Below are 22636 nucleotides of genomic sequence, written 5' to 3' on the forward strand. Positions count from 1 at the left end.
GCGCCCGCAAAAGCACGTTCGTGTGCATGGGGCCTTACCCTTTTATCAGCATGGTGAAATAGAAATCTGGATACATCTGACCAGGTAATGTTTTTCCACCGCTCAGTGATCTAACTTTTGCGCTTTTGCCCACTGGAGTCTTGCCTTCTGTTACCACTAGAGTGTTGCCTTCTGATACTCTTAGACATCAATGACGCTCGACATGGTCGTCTGCTGTTATAACCGACATGTGCTAAGAAACATAGAGTTGTGCATTCAGACACGTTAGTTGGAGCACCAGCACTGTATTTGGCTGCAATTTGCTTTACTGTGCACCGTCTATTCATTAGAACGATTCTTGACATCCTCCTCTGACCCCTGTTTACGTCGACAGGATCCCCTTTCGCTGGATGTTTTTCCTCGATTACACAATTCCCGGTTTACTCTTGACACTGCTGCACAAGAAAACCCTGCAAGATTGGTCGTTTTTTAAATACTGGCCCTGGCCAGTCTGGCACCGATGACCATGCCTAGTTCGAAGTTACTCCATATTTCCATTCTAATGTGGATTTACGCTGAAACTGATCCACGGAAAACGTGCTCACTTGATTTCATGCTGCACTCCGCGGTAATGTGTCTTGCTTCCATACAGGGAAGCTCCAATTGTGAAAGAGTAGGAGTCTCTAATAAAGTGGCTATTCAGCGTGTGTGTATGTATATACACTATCGTTCAAAAGTTTAGGGTCACTTAGAAATTTCCTTATTTTTGAAAGAAAAGCACATTTTTTTTCAATGAAGATAACATTAAATTAATCAGAAATACACTCTATACATTGTTAATGTGCTAAATGACTATTCTAGCTGCAAACGTCTGGTTTTTAATGCAATATCTACATAGGTGTATAGAGGCCCATTTCCAGCAACCATCACTCCAGTGTTCTAATGGTACATTGTGTTTGCTAACTGTGTTAGAAGGCTAATGGATGATTAGAGGACACTTGAAAACCCTTGTGCAATTATGTTAGCACCGCTGTAAACAGTTTTGCTGTTTAGAGGAGCTATAAAACTGACCTTCCTTTGAGCTAGTTGAGAATCTGGAGCATTACATTTGTGGGTTCGATTAAACTCTCAAAATGGCTAGAAAAAGAGAGCTTTCATGGGAAACTCGACAGTCTATTCTGGTTCTTAGAAATGAAGGCTATTCCATGCGAGAAATTGCCAAGAAATTTAAGATTTCCTACAGCGGTGTGTACTACTCCATTCAGAGGACAGCACACACAGGCTCTAACCAGAGTAGAAAGAGAAGTGGGAGGCCCCGCTGCACAACTGAGCAACAAGACAAGTACATTAGAGTCTCTAGTTTGAGAAATAGACGCCTCACAGGTCCTTAACTGGCAGCTTCATTAAATAGTACCCGCAAAACGCCAGTGTCAATGTCTACAGTGAAGAGGCGACTCCGAGATGCTGGCCTTCAGGGCAGAGTGGCAAAGAAAAAGCCATATCTGAGACTGGCTAATAAAAGGAAAAGATTAATATGGGCAAAAGCACACAGACATTGGACAGAGGAAGATTGGAAAAAAGTGTTATGGACAGACGAATCGAAGTTTGAGGTGTTTGGATCACACAGAAGTACATTTGTGAGACGCAGAACAACTGAAAAGATGCTGGAAGAGTGCCTGACGCCATCTGTCAAGCATGGTGGAGGTAATGTGATGGTCTGGGGTTGCTTTGGTGCTGGTAAAGTGGCAGATTTGTACAAGCTAAAAGGGATTTTGAATAAGGAAGGCTATCACTCCATTTTGCAACGCAACGCCATGCCATACCCTGTGGACAGCCCTTGATTGGAGCCAATTTCATCCTACAACAAGACAATGACCCAAAGCACACCTCCAAATTATGCAAGACCTATTTAGGGAAGAAGCAGGCAGCTGGTATTCTATCTGTAATGGAGTGGCCAGCGCAGTCACCAGATCTCAACCCCATAGAGCTGTTGTGGGAGCAGCTTGACCGTATGGTACGCAAGAAGTGCCCATCAAGCCAATCCAACTTGTGGGAGGGCCTTCTGGAAGCATGGGGTGAAATTTCTCCCGATTACCTCAGCAAATTAACAGCTAGAATGCCAAAGGTCTGCAATGCTGTAATTGCTGCAAATGGAGCATTCTTTGACGAAAGCAAAGTTTGAAGGAGAAAATTCTTATTTCAAATAAAAATCATTATTTCTAACCTTGTCAATGTCTTCACTATATTTTCTAGTCATTTTGCATCTCATTTGCTAAATATAAGTGTGAGTTTTCATGGAAAACACAAAATAGTCTGGGTGACTCCAAACTTTTGGACGGTAGTGTGTGTGTGTATATATATATATATATATATATGTGTATATACATGCATACACACACACACACACACACACACACACACACACACACACAGTGGATTTGGAATGTCTTCAGACCCTTTCAGTTTTTTCACATTTTGTTACGTTGTGGCCTTGTGCTAAAATAAAAAATGTTTTTCCCCCAATCATTTTAAAACAGAATTTTAGAAATGTTTGCAAATTTAATAAAACTGAAAAACTCAAATTTTAATCAGACCCTTTGATATACCACTTACAAATTTGCTCCCATTTCTCTAGAACATCTTTGAAATGTATTTACACCTTGATAGGGGTTCACCTGTGGTAAATTAATTTGATAGGACATGATTTGGACAGACACACCCCTGTCTATATAAGGTCTCACAGCTGACAATGCATATCAGAGCAAAAACCAAGCCATGAGGAGGAAAAAAATGACTATAGAGCTCAGAGACAGGATTGTGAGGAGGCACAGATGTGGAGAAAGGTATTAAATTTTTTTTATGTTGCTCTGAAAGTTCCAAAGACTACAGTGGTCTCCAAAATTCTTAAATGGAAGAAATTTGGAACAACCAGGACTCTTCCTAGAGCGGACCTCCCCACCAAACTAAATAATCGGGGGAGAAGGGCCTTTGTAAGAGAGGTGACCAAGAACCCAATGGTCACTCTGGCTGAGCTCCAAAGATCCTGTGTGCAGATGGGAGAAACTTCCAGAAGGTCAACCATCACTGCACCAATCTGGGCTTTATGACAGAATGCACGGAAAAAAAGCCTCTCGTTAGTAAAGGACACATGAAAGCCTGCCTAGAGTTTGCAAAAAACGCACCTTCAGGACTCAGACTGTGGGAAACGAGATTCTGTGGTCTGATGAAACAAAGATTGAACTTTTTGGCCTCAATTCTAAGCGTCACCTGCCCAATACCATCCCTACAGTGAAGTATAGTGGCGGCAGCATCATGCTGTGGGGGTGTTTTTCAGCGGGTGGGACATGGAGACTGGTCAGGGTTGGGGGAACGATAAATGGAGCAAAGCACAGAGATATTCTTAATGAAAAACTGATCCAGAGTGCTCTAGTCCTCAGACTGGGCCGAAGGTTCACTTTCCAACAAGACAATGACCCTAAGCACACAGCCGGGACAACACAGCAGTGGCTTTTGGACAACTCTGTGAATGTCCTTGAGTGGCCCAGAGCGAGCCCTGATATTAACCCAATTGAACATCTCTGGATAGACCTGAAAATGGCTGTGCACCGACGGTCCCCATCCAAACTGACAGAGCTTGGGAGGCTCTGCAGAGAAGAATGGCGGAAAATCCCCAAATCCAAGTAAATAAAACCTTGTGGCATCATACCCAAGAAGACTGGAGGCTGTTATCGCTGTCAAATGTTCTTTAACCAACTGCTGAGTAAAGGGTCTGAATACGTCTATGCAATATTTTAGTTGCAATAAATTAACAAAAGATTACTAACATTCTGTGTTCACTTTGTCATTATGGGGTATTGAGTGCAGAATCATTGTGGAAAACGTGAATTTTTTTAATTTTAGCACAAGGCCTCATAACAAACAAGAAGATGTGAAAAAATGTAAGGGTCTGAAGACTTTTCAAATGCATTGTGTGTGAAATATAAATATATATATTACACACACACACAAAATATTTTTCAGCATATGTACTACAAAATGTAATTACTGCCTTAGATATACTCCTACGCTTTCTAAGCAAACCTACTTAAAGGGAAGGTGTTATGATTTTTTATTATATTGCTTTTAATATAATGTAAACAAAAATTTTATTTATTTGTGTTGTCACTTTCTGCTTTTTAATGTATTCATACTTTTACTTCTCTATGGGGGCTGCCATCTTTTTTTTTCATCTCTGTAGGTGTCGATTAACGACACCTACAGAGATGCTATACGGCACATACAATCCCATAGAGAATGCGAATGGGAGCCGTTCCATTCTCAGAAGCGTGCGCCGTCTGCGTGTGAACTGCGCATAAGTGAAATCCAGCGCCATTTTCATGTGGAACGGAAGCCGCTGCCGGACAGTACGATGGCGACTGTGTGATACGGTCTGTGAGCTGTAGAACCTCCTACCAGCGTGCAGTCGCTCAGAAAATGGCGGCACACAGTGTAGGAGGTTTGAAGACATTCAAACCCCTCCCTCTCCTGGCACTAGCCAGAAGAAGGGAGGGGGGATTGTGTGAGGACACTAGAGTAAAGTGTGTCCACCCCAAATTTGCAGCATAAATCAATAAAAAATTCTAGCGATATATTCCCTTTAACGACCGCCGTATAGCTTTTTTACGGCGGCCGTTCGGGGTAGTTCTTCGATCATATTTAACCCTTCAGATGCGGCGCTCAATAACGAGTGCCGTATCTAAGTGCTTTTGGAGGGAGGGGGCTCCCTCTCACCTCACTGGCATCCCGCGATGCAATCGCAGGGTATCAATGGTTTCTATGGCAGCTGGGGGCCTAACAAAAGGCCCCCAGATCTGCCTCTAGTGATTGCATGTTAGGCCGTGCCAGAGACATTGCCTAAGGCTTCATGCACACGACCGTAAAAACTCCCGTTATTACGGGTCGTAATTACGACCCGAAATAACGGGCCCATAAACTTCTATTGGCCACGGGTACCTTCCTGTTTTCTTACGGGAAGGTGCCCGTGCCATTGAAAAAGATAGAAGCTGGGCGTTCTGAAGAGAAGTGGATGATACTTCTCGTCAGAACGCCCAGCTAGTAAAAGTAGTAAAAACGCCCCGATGTACTCACATAATACACGCCCAGTTGTACTTTTACTTTAAACACGCCCACTTGGACTTTTGCAAGCCTCATTTGCATAAATACAAAAATGGTCATAACTTGGCCAAAAATGCTCGTTTTTTAAAAATAAAAACGTTACTGTAATCTACATTGCAGCGCCTATCTGCTGCAATAGCAGATAGGGGTTGCAAAATCTGGTGACAGAGCCTCTTTAAGACAAAAAAAGAATGCTGAAATTTCCATTTTTTTTTATTACTCTACCCCACCCAAAAAGTCAATCAATAAATTCTATGTACCCCCAAAATGTCGCTATTAAAAAAATACAACTTGTCCCGCAAAAAAAAAAGCCCTTGTACAGCGATGTCGACGGCAAAATAAAAACAAGTTATAGCTCTTTGAATGCAACGATTGAAAAACTTACAAAATTTCTCGGTCATTAAAGAGGCTCTGTCACCAGATTCTCAAATCCCTATCTCCTATTGCATGTGATCGGCGCTGCAATGTAGATAACAGTAACGTGTTTTTTTAAAACGTTAATTTTTGTTATGAGCTATTTTAGATATATGCAAATGAGCTTTGAAATGGACAACTGGGCGTGTTTTTTTTTCGTATGTCCAACTTGGCGTGTATTGTGTTTTTAACTGGGCGTGTTTACTTGTTTTACTAGCTGGGCGTTGTGAATAGAAGTGTATGATGCTGACGAATCAGTGACCAATCAGCATCATGCACTCCTCTCCATTCATTTACACAGCACATAGTGTTCTTACTAGAACGATGTGCAGCCACATACACAAGTGTCCTGATAATGAATACACATGACCTCCAGCCTGGACGTCATGTGTACTCAGAATCCTGACACTTCTGAACCTTTTCTGTGAGATTCCAGCAAGCCACTCGTAATCTCGCGAGATTACGAGGTAAACGAGATTTCGTTTCCCTTGCAGGAAATCTCACAGAAAAGATTCAGAAGTGTCAGGATTCTGAATACACATGACGTCCAGGCTGGAGGTCATGTGTATTTATTTTCAGGACACTTGTGTATGTGGCTGCACATCGTACACTTCTATTCACAACGCCCAGTTAGTAAAACAAGTAAACACGCCCAGTTGGACATACGAAAAAAAAAACACGCCCAGTTGTCCATTTCAAACCTCATTTGTGTGTATATATATATATATATATATATAAAATAGCTCATATCTTGGCCAAAAATGAACGTTTTTTTAAAAAAAAACACGTTACTGTTATCTACATTGCAGCGCCTATCACGTGCAATAGGAGATAGGGATTTGAGAATCTGGTGACAGAGCCTCTTTAAGGTGTAAAATACCTTCGGTATTAAAAATAAGTTGCTGACCTCAGCTGCATTTACCTAAGACTATAGCCCTACATTGTTGTTGTTACATTTAAGCTTTAGGATATTGATATACTTTACAGGTAGAATCATAGCACAGTCTTTCATCTGTGATTCAAAGCAGAATCCACAATAGCATAAAGGAGTTAAAATTCACACAGCAAATCCCATAGCCACCACTTACTTTCTGTACTTCTGAGAAGACCAGCAGGATTGTATGTCAGTAAATCAATGCATTTATATAATGCAGGTGATCTGTAGTGTGCGCTACCTTAGTCCCAGAGTGCCTTCAAAGGGGTTCACCAGGACTAACAAGTAGAGGTTATTGCAGTAAGCACACTATGGCCCCTGACAGCACACCTCAGTGAGCTCAAATACGCGCAGTCCTTTGTTTTAGGCCCCATGCACACGACCGTAACAAAACTCCTGAATTGCGGACCATATTGCGATACAGTACGCAATTACGAACCCGACCGGTTCTATTAGCCGCGGACACCTTTCCATATCGCTACGGAAGGGTGTCCGTGCCGTAGAACCGTGCCGGGAAATATGGAGCATGTCGTACTTTTCATTTTTTGCGGGCCGCGCTCCCACACTTTGTATAGGAGCTCGGCACGAAAATGTGGCACGCGGGCGTCGGTGGCCGGCTGTGCCCGCTATCACGGGCCGTGATTACGGGCATGGCCGTGTGCATGAGGCCTTATACAATATATGGAGTGCAACCATAGATAAGGAATGAGTACATTAGGTTTGTCTTCTCAAGCTGCACATACAAAATAATCATACGCACTGGCTGATAGCGGACTATTGTCTGCCAAAACTGTGATCAGGTTAAATAAATTCAGCCGTTTTCAGCCGAAAATACAAGTGTATGGAGGAATACAAATGATATGGCCGATCATTTGCCTCTTTGCACAAGCCCACACTGTTGTTTCGGTTTTTTTTATTTTAAAGGGAACCGGTCAGCAACTCTGAGGGCAATATAAAGTAGTGACAGACACGCGGATTTATAGGTCACTTATGTCTTATAGTAATGTCATTTTTGTTAACTTACATTATAAATGTTGCAGTGCCCGCATCACACTGGGTGGAAAAAGTCTGTCGCATTCGGCGTACTCGCACTACCCAACCGCTGATGATTGATAGCTTTCTCCCTATTACTATCCACAGCAAGAAATCTGTGAATTATTGCGGCTGGGCGAAGGGAGTAACGGCTCATGAATATGCCTGACTCCTTCCTCCCAGCGCTGCAAAGCTTAAAATTTGAGTCAACCAACATGACATATCTTTCAGACATAAGTGACATACCGCTGAAATCAGCGTTTCTGTCACTACTTTATACTGCTTTTCTCCCAGTTTAGACCGGCATGTCGATCGTTGGATCGTTTGTACGAACGATCTGATGTACGATTGATTGACCGCATTCTGGCTGATACTTATGTGTATAGCCAGCCTAATGAATGCTTTTGTCCGACTACAAAATTTGTAAAGAAATTTTAAATATCACAGTTGTGTTAGCAATGCTAAAAATCAGCGCTGGGATCATGCAAATGTATAATCTACCTAGGACTATATAGGTTTTCTAAAGACACTTAACAATCCCCCAAAAAATGCTTAAATGGACACTAACTTTTCATACAATAGTACTGTATACCTGTAAAAACGTAGTTGTTTTATCCATGTAAATTCTGTGTGAGATTACAGCCACTAGGTGTCTCACTTCCACCCACTGTTGTCCCTGGTAACAGAGTAGAACGGAGACTGCAGAAGGTGGGGGTTCTTCAATTCACTGCCTGCTAAAACTTTCGATGGAGACAGGAGAGAGAGCGAGGGAGAGAGAGCGAGAGAGAGACATGCTGCATGTAAGTCTATAGAGGGGGCAGGGGTAAGCAGGGGGAGGAAGCAGAGTGTGACTCAGCAACACACACTGCATGTAAGCCTATGAAGGGTTGAGCAGAGGGAGGAAGCAGAAGCAGAGAGAAACACACAGACATGATGGGAAGATTTCTGTTACCCCAGTGCTGGATTCCCAGCTACACTGCTCATTAATGCTGTATTATCTCCTACATGCTGCTCGATCTTCTACATATGCGATAAAGAGATAGGAAAGCAGGATTCTCCTCTCTTTGTGCGCAGTATATAGAAGACATGATAGCAGTTAGGCTCTGCCCACTAGCTCACAACAACTGAGAATTAGGCTGGGTTCACACGACCTATTTTCAGACGTAAACGAGGCGTATTATGCCTCGTTTTACGTCTGAAAATAGGGCTACAATACGTCGGCAAACATCTGCCCATTCATTTGAATGGGTTTGCCGACGTACTGTGCAGACGACCTGTTATTTACGCGTCGTCGTTTGACAGCTGTCAAACGACGACGCGTAAAAATACAGCCTCGTCAAAAGAAGTGCAGGACACTTCTTTGGACGTTTTTGGAGCTGTTTTCTCATAGACTCCAATGAAAACAGCTCCAAAAACGGACGTAAAAAACGCCGCGAAAAATGAGAGTTGGTCAAAAAACGTCTGAAAAGCAGGGTCTGTTTTCCCTTGAAAACAGCTCTGGATTTTCAGACGTTTTTGGTCACTACGTGTGCACATACCCTTAGGGAGCCTGCAGAGGGGAAAGCTGCTAAATAATGCCACATACAAGTCATATAACGACCAGACGTAGTGTTATTCCTCACGTACATACATATGACAGCTTATTCTGAAAAGTTAGGTACGCTTCAAAGGTTATATTCACATGATGCGGTCAAATTTAGTTTTTTTTACGTGCCTTTCTTCGCAAACATGGAAAAGCTTTGCAGTTTTGCAAAAAACACAGCAAAAGACTAAATTTAACCACAATTTGTAAATAAAAACCAATAAACACTGCAGAGTGTTGGAACGGATAGATGTATTATAGGTAAAATAAATGACCGCCATGTGCTAAACAGAAGATATTTGAGATATGGTAAGAACGCGGAGCGGTGGGAGGGAAGGCGTATTATTTACTCCTACGTACAGAAGACAGCTGGACAGTGGCCCTACTACAAGTGAATTAAAAAAAGAACACAATCCGTCTTATCTGTTTGATATGCATTTGTGAATGATAAAGGAAGCCTTCCCTGCTGGAAAAAAAAATAACTGCTTACTATAAGCAATACTGTGAAAGAAATGTGGATCATATATTGTCCAATACAAAATATTAGGAACAGCATAAAACAAATCTAGAAATGTACATTCAATAAGTAAAAACATGCAAAAACTTTTTTAAGCCTTTTGGCCTCATGCACACGACCGTCATTTTTTTTTACGTTCCGCAAATACGGATCTGTAGTCATCTGCAAGTCTTTCGCATGTCTGGCACTCTGTCCACAAATATGGACAGTAGTGCATCCGTATTTACGGATCCGAAAAAAAAAAAAAAGGGAGGCTATAAATTATGTCACCAATATGTCCCAACCTCTTGAAAAGGTCACATGAGCGCTCAGGCGTCATTTTATTGGGGAATTCCCCTGCCGTCGCATAGCAATGCTTTCGCAATTACGGATGGCTATGGATGCACATCTGTAGCCGTCCGCAATTTTGCACGCACTTATACACTTCTATGAGCAATTCCGTGCCGCAAATTCGGACTGGAATAGAACATGTTCTATATTTTGGGGATCACTTCTACAGCCGAGACACATTTCCATAAATATATGGAAAGGTGTCCATGGCCTATAGAAATGAATGGGTCTGCAGATTATTCGTAATTACGGATAAAATCTATGGTTGTGTGCATGTGGCCTTAGGCTGTTTTTATACATCGCAGTCAATTTGCGTTTTTGCAGTCATTAAACAAACCATTTTGCATAGGTACAACAGCTAGTATGTTTTGTCAGCCCATCAGTTCCCTCCATTCACAGAATACAGACTATCATAAACGGCTCCTGTGTTTTGCCACATGGTATTAGTATTCCCAGCAGCTGCTTTCTACTATTAACTAATTTGATCCCACTAATATAGTATTCAAAAATCTATCTACACATTTGGTCTTTTTTTTTTTTTTTATAGAAATGCATTTATTTAGTGATTAAAAATGGACTTAGAATTATTATTTTTTTTGATAAAAAAAAAACACAGCACTTTCACTTCTGCAGCTTATATTTATCGTAGTACATAGAAGCTGCAGAAAGCCATTCTGAGCAAAAGCCGTCAGTGAGCTACACCGATTGCTCAGCTGATAGCGGCTCCTATGTGCTGCTGAGAGATTTGCTATGCTTAGTTTTGATCAAGTCAAAGTGGATCCACGAAGAGAATATACGCTCCTCAACATTGAAATTGCAACACCAAGAAGGAAAAGTTTTGGAATTGTGGAAATCACAGGATCAATAGACATGTTAATGATATACAAATGATAAAAAATAGAAACAAAATATTCCAAACATCTTGATTTATTCAGTATCGAGTATGAGCTCCACGCGCAGAAATACACGCACTTACACACCTTGGCATGCTATCAATGAGGTTATTAATTGTTGTCTGAGAAATGTTATGCGACGCTGAATGCACTTGGGCACGCTGGCAGCTCCCTTTGCAATTGCCAACCAATGACATCTCAGATGTGCTCGACAGGAGACAATTGTCCGGAGATACTGCAGGCCATGGTAGCACGTTTAGGCCACGCAGGCTGCTCACAGTAACACGAGCAACATGCGGCCTGGTGTTGTCCTGTTGAAAAACTATTTCTGTGACACTTTGGAGAAATGGCCATGCCACTGCTTCTCCAATAAAATCAATGTAGCGCCGAACTGCTAGTGTACCTGAAATGAGGGGTCCGGCTACCGTACCTTATGGCACCCCACACCATAATCCCGGGAGTAGGACTGGTGTGATGTTCCCTTGTAAAGGCCTCTTCATGGTGTTGCCCACAAGGTCTCCAGTCCGATCTCTGGCTTTCATTGCGTCCGAAATAAAAGCGGGACTCATCACTGAAGAAAATAGACCTCCATTCCAGTCTTGCTGTGCACCATAATAGTCTTTGAGAGCGGTGGCGTGTGGTCAATGGAACACATGTAGCTGGACGTCTGGCTCGTAGCCCAATGTCGTGCAAACTCCTTCTGATGGTTTGTGTCTGTACTGGTTGTCGCCCTAGGTTTGGGACGCAACGTTTAATTTTACTTGCAGTATAGAATGGATCACTACGCGCCATTCTGCCAATCAGACCCCTCTTGTTGTCACTCATTCATTGTCGTTCTCCTAACCTCTGGGACACGCATCGTTAAACAGTGCTGGCACCTCGGCCTAGGCGCGATCAGCCGGATTGATAAACCAAGGTCTCTCAGCTCAAGGATTCTGTCCTTCTCAGTTTGCGATAAGTGGCGATCACTGGCACGTCGATAAACAGGAGGCATCGCACAATCATCCCACACCACTTGATTTTTGAGGTTTCATGTGGCTAAAAAACTTTGCTTTCAATCTGGCTTTTATCCCCCCCTCCCCCACAGATTGGAACCAAGTACTTGAAAATGTGATAATTTGCAGATTTTAGAGACTCCTGCTACTTCCTCGATTTGCATAACCTTACAGCTTGCCCTTCTTGGTGTTGCAATTTCAATGTTGAGGACTGTAGGTCCTGTTTCTCCTACGCTCTATAATTAGACCAGGTGGTAATAAATAAAGCTAAACTACAAGACTCCAGAGGCGCCAGAGAGCTTTCTATCAGTAAAGATGGTCTTAGGCCCCATGCACACGAACGTAAAAACGCCCGTAAATACGGCCCGTAATTACAGGCCCGTAGACTTCTATTGGCCACGGGTACCTCCCCGTATGCTTACGGGAAGGTGCCAGTGCCGTTGAAAAATATAGAACACGTCCTATTTCAGGCCGTAATTACAGCACGGGCAGGCTCATAGAAGTCTATGGGGCTCCCGGAATTACGAGTGGCTACGTGTGTGCACCGGTAATTACAGGAGTGTTGCTAGGCGACGTCAGGGGATAGTCACTATCCAGGGTGCTGAAAGAGTTAAACGATCAGTGCGGGATAGAGAGAAGGGGCTGAACTGCTCGGCAGTAACTCTTTCAGCACCCTGGACAGTGACTACCGCTGGACAGTGAGTACCATGCGCGGCGCTCACAATATAGATGTCTAATGTTAACTTCAAAAACCTGTAACAAAAAAAAAAGTTAATACTTACCCAGAACTCCCTGCTTCTTCCTCCAGTCCGGCCTCCTGGGATAACATTTCAGCCCATGTGACCGCTGCAGCCAATCACAGGCTGCAGCGGTCACATGGACTGACGCGTCATCCGGGGAGGTCGGACTGGATGTTAAAAGAGGGACGCGTCACCAAGACAACGGCCGGGGTACGTATGAACTTCTTTTACTTTCAATCGCTGCGTTCCGCTGCGGAAACTCTGCCAGAAAGGGCTGCCCCTTCTCTCTATCCAGCACTGATAGGGAGAAGGGGCTCCCGATTAGCGAAGTGCAATATAGCAGAGAAAACGGGTCTGTAAATACGGGTGGAATACAGGTGACAACGGACCTGTATTTATGGGCACGGGTCCGTAAATACTGGTGAAATACGGATGACAAAGGACCCATATTTACGCCAGTATTCACAGACGGGAAAAAATAAGTTTGTGTGCATGGGGCCTTACACGGTCAGAGTTTTTAGCCAGTAACTAGCGCTGATGGACAATAACATCATGTCAATCGGGGCTTGTTTGCTCCATTTACATTAGTATGATCGTTCGCCCCCATACAGGTTGCATATTGTCAGCAGCACATACCCTCTTTACATGGGGAGATGTGCTGCTGACAAACGACCATGAATGAGCGTTTTCTTATTGGTCGGCAGATTGCGGTTATGCTTACACGGCAAGTGATCCAGAAGGAGCATTTCTTTGCCCGATCATCAGTCTGTGTAAAAGGGCCTAAGGCCGGATTCACACGAGCGTGTGCGTGTTGCAGTTCCGTGTATCATCAGTGTTTGCTGCGTGATTTTCACGCATATGCCATCCTTATGACAAGCGGATTTGCGATTTAGAAAAAGAAATTAAGGAAGTGCTTTTATTTTTTCCTTCATTTCTTTATCTACTGTTGCGCGAATCACGGAAGTGCTTCCGTGTGCGAATTTCACGCACGCATTGACTTCAATGGGTGCGGATGCGCGAAAAACGGCCAAGTATAGGACATGTCGTGAGTTTTACGCAGCGGACATATACGCTGCATGAAAATCACGGACTGTCTGAACGGCCCCATTGACTAACATAGATCCGTGCGTTTTGAGAGTGAATAGACATCACCTCCAGCCAGGACGGGATGTATATTCACAATCCTGACACTTCGGTAACGTTTGTGTGTGATTTACAGCACAGCAGCTGTAATCTCGCGAGATCACGCTGTAAATGACAGTTTACAGCGAGATAACGCTTGCTGTGCTGTAAGTCCCACACAAACATTACAGAAGTGACAGGGTTGTGAATAGACATCCCGTCCTGGTTGGAGGTGATATCTATTCACTCTCAAGACACTTCAGTAACGTTAGAGTGTGAGTATGTGACAGCACATAGCGAACAACGCAGGATCACTATGTGCTGGTTACATGAATGAAGAGAAGTGTATGACTCTGATTGGTCAGCGTCATACACTTCTTTCCACAACGTCCACTTGGTCAAAAGTAAAGACACGCCCAGTTGGGCATTAAGAAAGTAATTAGCATAAAGCTAAAATCGCTCATAACTTGGTGAAAATAGATCATTTTTCTAAATAAAAAACACTGCTGTTACCAACAATAGAGCGCCGCTCTCATTATGTAGGAGATAGGGCACTTATAATATGGTGACAGAGCCTCTTTAAGGCTATGTTCACACCTGCGTCGGTGTGATCCGTAGTTCTTCTCCGTCAGGAGAAGAACAAGGTAATAATGGAAGCAACGGTTCCGTTGCACGACGGACACCACTGGCAGCCGACAGAACGTATAGCCTTTAACGGGTTCTGTTGGCTTTTCGATGGGGTGTCCGTCATTTCACCAGAGACAATAGCGCAGCATCCTGCGCTATTGTCTCAGGTAATCTCGGCCAGATCAACGATGGAAGCCCCTAACAGAGCTTCCAACGCAGGAGTGAACAAGGCCTTAATAGCTTGGCCTTAGATACACCAGTCTTAGTAAATGTGGACCTGTCTATTGTGTCTGGGGTGCTTTCCACCAGTATTACCCTCTGCATGAGCTCTTGGCTGGAGGTGACTCCTTACAAGAACCAAACCTGGTGACAATATCCCTCTCTATGTAAGATATATTTATACAGGAGAGCATTTATTAGTTCATTGTCAACGTGACAAACAAACATGATTGAAAGTATGACTACATTATCAGGTGATTACTTCGCTTACCAATTATGATGTACACACCCGGTACGGGAATATAATTTTGTATTGTTTATCTGTATACTGTTTTAGAAAAGCTCTTCACTTGTAGAGCTGGAACACTGCGCTATGTGAAACTATTTGAACCAGTAAAGTTTGGATGGGATGTGGTCGTCTCCGTCCTTGATCGTCTGACGCTAGCTGTGGAACATAAGCAGTTCCTGGTTTGACGCAGTTGAAACCATCAGGATTACCCAGCTAAAGTAACTCCTCAATCCTCTCTATATTTACTGTCTTTGATTCCTTTCTAAATTGCTCTGACCACCAATATGATCCCCATAAGGCCTTGTTCATACAGTGCAAATTTGCTGCAGATTTTGCATGTACTAGGAATGGAACCTAAATAGAAGAAATATATGAAGGAAGGCCTTGTAGGTCTGCCCTTCTGGATCCAATTCTGGTTTTGGCTTAATAAGTGCATGAAAAATCTGCACTGTGGCCATAGGCCGGGTTCCCACATAGCGTAAAAACTGCAGAATTTATGCAACAGAATTCTGTGCGAAAAATTCCGCAGCATTTATAATAGCAGCAAAGTGGATGAGAATTAGAAAATCTCATGCCCACGAAAGCGGAAAAAACCGCAGCGTAAACGTTAATAAATTGACCTGCGGTGCAGAATTTAAATCCGAAGCACGTAAATTTATGAGGCGTTTTGGTTGATTTTTCCGTTGCGGGTTTTCTCCATTGAATTCAATGGGGTTGCAAAACCCGCAACAGAAAGTCAAATGTTGCGACTTTTGCAGTGTAATCGCAGAAATTCCGCCGCAAAAATCGCAACTCCGGTAAAAAAAATAAAAAAAAAAAAACTTACCCAGAACGACCTCCTTCTTCCTGCAGTCCGGCCTCCTGGGATGACGTTCCATCCCATGTGACTGCTGCAGCGTCACATGGTCTGCATCATCATCCAGGGAGGCTGGAGCGGATATCAGAGGAGGGAGGGGGAAGGTATGAATGGCACAGCGTAAATTCCGCAGCGTAAATTCCGTCCGAAAAAACGCACGAGGTGCGATTTTTCGTACAGAATGTACTGCGGGTTCCAGGTTGGATACGCTGCGTGGTTCTAACGCAGCGTATCCGTCCGTGGGACCCCGGCCTAAGGGTGACATCACACGTGGCAAATTATGTTGAAGAAAGTTTCTGCAACTGAAAATTAATCCATTCATCTGAATGAAACTTTCAGAAGTCCATACATCTGCCATAAATATGTTGCGTGTGAACCCACGTAGCGGCGGCCGCATGCAGCCGAAACTCGGTTCAACTGCAGTAGCCAAAGACTGCACAATTTTGCCGGGTATTACCGGCAAAATCACGCAACCATCGACCACCACATGTGAGAGGGGTTTCTGCTCTACATGGGACCGTACCCTAAATAGATGCCACGCTTTGCCTCCAGAATTGTAATAGGCACTAAATTAGAGCATGACGTGTCCAGTGTCTTGTCATTTGGGCCTTAAACCCCTTTAGTCGTTTTTTTTTTCCCTTTCACGTTTACAAATCTATGCTAGAAATGTCTCCAGAAATTCTTTATTACACATTCTCATCATAGATAAAATACTAGCATATGTTTTCTTTTACACTGGGGATTTGCATGTGTTACCTGAGTGACACATTTCACAGCATGTTACTCGGAGGCCCTCTCTTCTTAATCCATATCCCATTATCACATCTGTCAGTCTGCGTGACCTAACATGACACTAGAACCACGGAACAGAACTCAACATAACGGGACGTACAATGTAGGAAAGAAGTCATTTCTCTAATCTTTGCATTTACAAACAAGGAAATCTTATATATATACACACACACACACACACTACCTAGTTCTATACAGAAGTCCCCAAAGAATGTGACAAAAAAAAAAGTGCCACCAAACCAACAATAAACTTATAGACCTTTTACACGGGCCAATGATCAGGCAAACGAGCGATCATATGAATCCTCGTTCCCAATCATTGCCCTGAGGAAACAAAGATCAGCCGATGAACGCGAAAACACTCATACGCTGATCGTATCGTTTCTGGTGCAAGAAATATTATCATTGTCGGCAGCACAATTTCCTGTGCAACCGGGGAGACGCGGTGCCGACATGATGGTGATGCATGGGGACGAGCGATCGTAGTAATCAGCACTTGTCCCATACATAGCTCCTTGTGAAAGGAGCGAACGAGCGCCTATCAAAGAGCTGTCACGTTGATCGGCGCTCATTGTAACGGCCAAAATTGTCAGTTGTAAAAGGACCCTAAGATCTTGTTCACACAGTGCAGACTTTACATGTATTTTTTAAGCCAAAACCAGGAATGGAATCTAAGAAGAAATATATAAAATTGAAGGCCTTATAGGATCCAATTCTGGTTTTGGCTTAAAACAAATGCATGCAAAATCTGCAGTGTGAACAAGGCCCAAAGGTGCCCATAAACTTTAGACCAAACTCAGATTAGTGATCTAATGTTTATGTAGGACCCCCAAACGCAGATGTATGTAAAGGCCCTATTAGACATCGCTGATCGGCGCTCATTTGCTCCTGCCACACGGAGCTATGGAAGGGGACGAGCGGTCGTTACTCCGATCGCTCGTCCCCATACATTATCATTATGTCGGCAGCGTGTCTCCCTGTTTACAAAGGAGGAGATGTCCAGCCGACATTGATGATATTTCAGTTTTTTAAAGCGATACAATCAGCAGATGACCGAGATGATGGAAGCCGCGTCACCACGGATACGATCTGGAGTGCGTTACTTAGGACAACGCTTTTCAAGGTTAGCACCAACCAGGACTGGAGAGATTTCCATTTTGTGGGACACGTCATGCAGTGCATCAATGAACGCGAGTATCGGTATTGGCAGTAATTGACGAATGAGTTGGCATCAATACTTTAGAAAAATGGCAGCTGAATATTTCACAAAGATAATGACGTGTCTAGGCCCAGACCAACGCGGTGACGCCTGCCTCTCACAATGACACCTATAGGACTCATATTGTAAATACGTGTCAATTATGCCCGGCCTGTGACAGCCTGGCATGCTGGGAGTTGTAGTCTTACAACCGCTGGTGCACCATGGGTTTTAGAGCACAATGATCTGCAAATATAGAGTTAAGGGCATAGCTGAGGTCAGAAATTCACGAGCCTCCTGTGAGTTATAAGCGGGCAGAGGAGGTATAATTCTGGTGCTCTGTGTAATGTGTATTTTTACCACCCTGCACCTTCTATTCATAAACTACACACAGGGCAGAACAGCAGCAGCCACAGCTCGCAGGGCTTACTAATGTGTGGGTTGTTTTTTTTTTTCAGTTTTCTTTTTTTTTTTTTTTATAACTTTAATTGTAGTGTACACAAAAGACAGCACTAAGGACTACACAGAACTATACACAGCAGTGTAGGGCCACTGGCAGGTATCAGGTATAACTAACACCTCAAGCCGGAGAACAGCCCAAGACCTGAGCTCAGGGTCACTGTTATTATGGGCATGCCATTACCTGAGTGTCAGAACTCCGGCTCTTCTCCTTTTCTTCCTCCTCTTGTCTCCTCAGCCTGGAATCACCGCTTGCCATGCGCAGGGATCTCTGCCTCCTCCCCGCAGACAGGAGGCGACGTAAAGAGGAGCGGGACAAAAATAAGTTATCCATGGGTTTTTGGTAGCGGCGATGCTGTCAATCCGCTCCGTGCCGAAAGGAAAGACACCGTCACATCATAGTTGTCCCGCACAGATGCAATGCACGCAGCCGGCTCCTGCACATTAGTCGCTCATAGCTGGGGGGGGGGGGGGGGGGGGTGTGTGAGCTGGGGGGGGGGGGGGGGTGTGTGTGCGTGTGTGTGTGTGTGTGTGTGTACACAAACACAAACATAAGGAGAAGAGGAGTTGTCCATAGCAACCAATCATAGTAAAGCTTTTATAGTGTATTCTAGAAATATCACAGCTGGAATCTGGTTGCTATTGGCAACATGTCCTCCTTTTGTCTGCACTATTTTATTCGTCCCAACATATTGAGCATATATCCTAACGTCATGTGATCAATGAGCGACACATAATATTCAATATTTTTAATAATTGGGACGCTAAGGACCCAGCCAATCTTGGTGTTGAGGCATACCTCCCAACTTTCACGTCAAGCAAAGAGGGACAACCGCCCATACACATTTGGCTCAGCCCACACAGTATAATGCCCTCTAGCTGCCCCACACAGTATAATGCCCTCTAGCTGCCCCACACAGTATAATGCCCTCTAGCTGCCCCATACAGTCTAATGCCCTCTAGCTGCCCCATACAGTATAATGCCCTCTAGCCGCCCCATACAGTATAATGCCCTCTAGCCGCCCCATACAGTCTAATGCCCTCTAGCCGCCCCATACAGTATAATGCCCTCTAGCCGCCCCATACAGTATAATGCCCTCTAGCCGCCTCATACAGTATAATGCCCTCTAGCTGCCCCATACAGTATAATGCCCTCTAGCTGCCCCATACAGTATAATGCCCTCTAGCTGCCCCATACAGTATAATGCACTCTAGCTGCCCCATACAGTATAATGCACTCTAGCTGCCCCATACAGTCTAATGCCCTCTAGCCGCCCCACACAGTATAATGCCCTCTAGCCGCCCCATACAGTATAATGCCCTCTAGCCGCCCCATACAGTATAATGCCCTCTAGCTTCCCCACACAGTATAATGCCCTCTAACCGCCTCATACAGTATAATGCCCTCTAGCCGCCCCATACAGTATAATGCCCTCTAGCCGCCTCATACAGTATAATGCCCTCTAGCCGCCTCATACAGTATAATGCCCTCTAGCTGCCCCACACAGTATAAGGCCCTCTAGATGCCCCACAAAGTATAATGCACTCTAGCTGCCCCCACACAGTATAATGCCCTCTAGCCGCCTCATACAGTATAATGCCCTCTAGCCGCCCCATACAGTATAATGCCCTCTAGCTTCCCCACACAGTATAATGCCCTCTAACCGCCTCATACAGTATAATGCCCTCTAGCCGCCTCATACAGTATAATGCCCTCTAGCTGCCCCACACAGTATAAGGCCCTCTAGCTGCCCTACAAAGTATAATGCCCTCTAGCTGCCCCACACAGTATAATGCCCTCTAGCTGCCCCATACAGTATAATGCCCTCTAGCTGCCCCATACAGTATAATGCCCTCTAGCTGCCCCATACAGTCTAATGCCCTCTAGCTGCCCCATACAGTATAATGCCCTCTAGCTGCCCCATACAGTATAATGCCCTCTAGCTGCCCCATACAGTCTAATGCCCTCTAGCTGCCCCATACAGTCTAATGCCCTCTAGCTGCCCCATACAGTCTAATGCCCTCTAGCTGCCCCATACAATATAATGCCCTCTAGCTGCCCCATACAGTATAATGCCCTCTAGCTGCCCCATACAGTATAATGCCCTCTAGCTGCCCCATACAGTATAATGCCCTCTAGCTGCCCCATACAGTATAATGCCCTCTAGCTGCCCCATACAGTCTAATGCCCTCTAGCCGCCCCATACAGTATAATGCCCTCTAGCCGCCCCATACAGTATAATGCCCTCTAGCCGCCTCATACAGTATAATGCCCTCTAGCTGCCCCATACAGTATAATGCCCTCTAGCTGCCCCATACAGTCTAATGCCCTCTAGCTGCCCCATACAGTATAATGCCCTCTAGCCGCCCCATACAGTATAATGCCCTCTAGCCGCCCCATACAGTATAATGCCCTCTAGCCGCCCCATACAGTATAATGCCCTCTAGCCGCCCCATACAGTATAATGCCCTCTAGCCGCCCCATACAGTCTAATGCCCTCTAGCCGCCCCATACAGTCTAATGCCCTCTAGCTGCCCCATACAGTATAATGCCCTCTAGCTGCCCCATACAGTATAATGCCCTCTAGCTGCCCCATACAGTATAATGCCCTCTAGCTGCCCCATACAGTATAATGCCCTCTAGCTGCCCCATACAGTATAATGCCCTCTAGCTGCCCCATACAGTCTAATGCCCTCTAGCCGCCCCATACAGTATAATGCCCTCTAGCCGCCCCATACAGTATAATGCCCTCTAGCCGCCTCATACAGTATAATGCCCTCTAGCTGCCCCATACAGTATAATGCCCTCTAGCTGCCCCATACAGTATAATGCCCTCTAGCTGCCCCATACAGTCTAATGCCCTCTAGCTGCCCCATACAGTATAATGCCCTCTAGCCGCCCCATACAGTATAATGCCCTCTAGCCGCCCCATACAGTCTAATGCCCTCTAGCCGCCCCATACAGTATAATGCCCTCTAGCCGCCCCATACAGTATAATGCCCTCTAGCCGCCTCATACAGTATAATGCCCTCTAGCTGCCCCATACAGTATAATGCCCTCTAGCTGCCCCATACAGTATAATGCCCTCTAGCTGCCCCATACAGTATAATGCCCTCTAGCTGCCCCATACAGTATAATGCCCTCTAGCTGCCCCATACAGTATAATGCCCTCTAGCTGCCCCATACAGTATAATGCCCTCTAGCTGCCCCATACAGTCTAATGCCCTCTAGCCGCCCCATACAGTATAATGCCCTCTAGCCGCCCCATACAGTATAATGCCCTCTAGCCGCCTCATACAGTATAATGCCCTCTAGCCGCCCCATACAGTATAATGCCCTCTAGCTGCCCCATACAGTATAATGCCCTCTAGCTGCCCCATACAGTCTAATGCCCTCTAGCTGCCCCATACAGTATAATGCCCTCTAGCCGCCCCATACAGTATAATGCCCTCTAGCCGCCCCATACAGTCTAATGCCCTCTAGCCGCCCCATACAGTATAATGCCCTCTAGCCGCCCCATACAGTATAATGCCCTCTAGCCGCCTCATACAGTATAATGCCCTCTAGCTGCCCCATACAGTATAATGCCCTCTAGCTGCCCCATACAGTATAATGCCCTCTAGCTGCCCCATACAGTATAATGCACTCTAGCTGCCCCATACAGTATAATGCACTCTAGCTGCCCCATACAGTCTAATGCCCTCTAGCCGCCCCACACAGTATAATGCCCTCTAGCCGCCCCATACAGTATAATGCCCTCTAGCCGCCCCATACAGTATAATGCCCTCTAGCTTCCCCACACAGTATAATGCCCTCTAACCGCCTCATACAGTATAATGCCCTCTAGCCGCCCCATACAGTATAATGCCCTCTAGCCGCCTCATACAGTATAATGCCCTCTAGCCGCCTCATACAGTATAATGCCCTCTAGCTGCCCCACACAGTATAAGGCCCTCTAGATGCCCCACAAAGTATAATGCACTCTAGCTGCCCCCACACAGTATAATGCCCTCTAGCCGCCTCATACAGTATAATGCCCTCTAGCCGCCCCATACAGTATAATGCCCTCTAGCTTCCCCACACAGTATAATGCCCTCTAACCGCCTCATACAGTATAATGCCCTCTAGCCGCCTCATACAGTATAATGCCCTCTAGCTGCCCCACACAGTATAAGGCCCTCTAGCTGCCCTACAAAGTATAATGCCCTCTAGCTGCCCCACACAGTATAATGCCCTCTAGCTGCCCCATACAGTATAATGCCCTCTAGCTGCCCCATACAGTATAATGCCCTCTAGCTGCCCCATACAGTCTAATGCCCTCTAGCTGCCCCATACAGTATAATGCCCTCTAGCTGCCCCATACAGTATAATGCCCTCTAGCTGCCCCATACAGTCTAATGCCCTCTAGCTGCCCCATACAGTATAATGCCCTCTAGCTGCCCCCACACAGTATAATGCACTCTAGCTGCCCCATACAGTATAATGCCCTCTAGCTTCCCCACA

General features: G+C 44.9%; 1 protein-coding gene across 1 annotated transcript in view; it reads right to left on the minus strand.

The window, feature by feature from the left end:
- MRTFB (myocardin related transcription factor B) overlaps positions 1–18438 on the minus strand; it is a 326233-nt gene extending 307795 nt beyond the window's left edge. The window contains exon 1 of the mRNA XM_075830127.1: positions 18317–18438. The gene's annotated coding sequence lies outside the window, so the exon portion shown is untranslated. The remainder of the gene's footprint in view (positions 1–18316) is intronic.
- Positions 18439–22636: the final 4198 nt, after the last annotated feature.

This window comes from Rhinoderma darwinii, chromosome 6 (assembly GCF_050947455.1).
Source record: "Rhinoderma darwinii isolate aRhiDar2 chromosome 6, aRhiDar2.hap1, whole genome shotgun sequence".
Lineage (NCBI taxonomy): Eukaryota > Metazoa > Chordata > Amphibia > Anura > Rhinodermatidae > Rhinoderma > Rhinoderma darwinii.